Source organism: Heterocephalus glaber, unplaced genomic scaffold (assembly GCF_053883595.1).
Source record: "Heterocephalus glaber isolate CG9 unplaced genomic scaffold, H.glaber_assembly_v1.0 deba00001463, whole genome shotgun sequence".
NCBI classification, from domain to species: domain Eukaryota; kingdom Metazoa; phylum Chordata; class Mammalia; order Rodentia; family Bathyergidae; genus Heterocephalus; species Heterocephalus glaber.
The window spans coordinates 18,550,167-18,551,358 of NW_028258310.1; positions in this window are offsets into that span (position 1 = coordinate 18,550,167).

Below are 1,192 nucleotides of genomic sequence, written 5' to 3' on the forward strand. Positions count from 1 at the left end.
GAAGAAAGGAGTGGCAGGAATGAGGAAATGGAGAACAGGGAGGAGAAGTCAGAGGCCACGGCAGTCATCTGTAATGACGGCTTTCCCCTACCCAGCACCAGGCCTTGCTACAGACAATTTTCCTCATTCTTCTGACCTAGAACACCCCCTGGGCCCATAGACAGCAGGCAGGGGGTCCTACTGAACTAGGGCACTTGACAGCCTGCGGTACCAAACCCAGAGCGCAGGAGGAAGTTCCCAAGCTGCTCAGCTACCTCTAGATGGTGCCAGAGAGCCAGAGCTGAGGGAGAGAAACCGAGTGCTGGAGTGTGAGACACTGCGTGTGACACCGTGTGTGACTCGCTGAGTGTGAGTGTGACTGGGAGCGTGTGGCATTGGGAGGGTGTGTGACACAGGCCGTGACACTGCGCGGCCTCGCGGGGCAGGGACTCGTGTGGCCCTGTGTGAATGCGTGTATGTCACCGGTAAATGTGGGTGGCCACAGCACTACATCAGCCTGAGGACAGGTGATGAGGGGACCCTGGAGAAGCCTGAGCTCAGTCGCCGTCACTTCATCCTCATACTTGTATATCTTCCCATCTTACTCTAGAGCCCCTGGGTTCCATCACTCTCCTTCTCCCACAGACCCCACCCCCAAGGCTCGCTGCGGCCACCGAGGCTGACCGCTCTGCGGCTTCGGCCGGGGGTGGGGGGAGGGGTGACTTCCCCCTGAGCGCAGGGCGGAGGGAGGGCCGCACCGGGGGACTCGAGGGTTTGGGCGGGAAGAGGGTGGATCCGAGGGCTAGGTGGGCAAGGAAGAACGCTGTAAGGGGGACACTTCCCTGGCCTCCACTTTCCGGGGGGCAGAGGGGGGACAGGTGTTTGAGTGGAGCAAGAGGGGATTCGGGAGGGGTGCTAGATGGAGGCTGGTGGGGGATTAGTGTAAGGTGACGAGCAGAGGAGAGGGTCTGCGTATTCCGGCCTCGTGCCCTGGGAAGACGGCAGAAGGGAGGGGTCCCGGCTTGGGGAGCTGTGCCCAGGGTCCCCTCCCCGCGGGACCCGAGCGGTCCCGAGCTCCACCTCCCGGCCGGAGGGGGCGGGGAGGCGGGCGGGAGGCGGGCGTGCGGGCCAGGAGGGAGGGGGAGGGAGAGGGAGGGGGCGGGCCGGGCTGTGCGCTCCGCTCGCTGCTGGCTCCGCCGCCGCCGCCTCACAC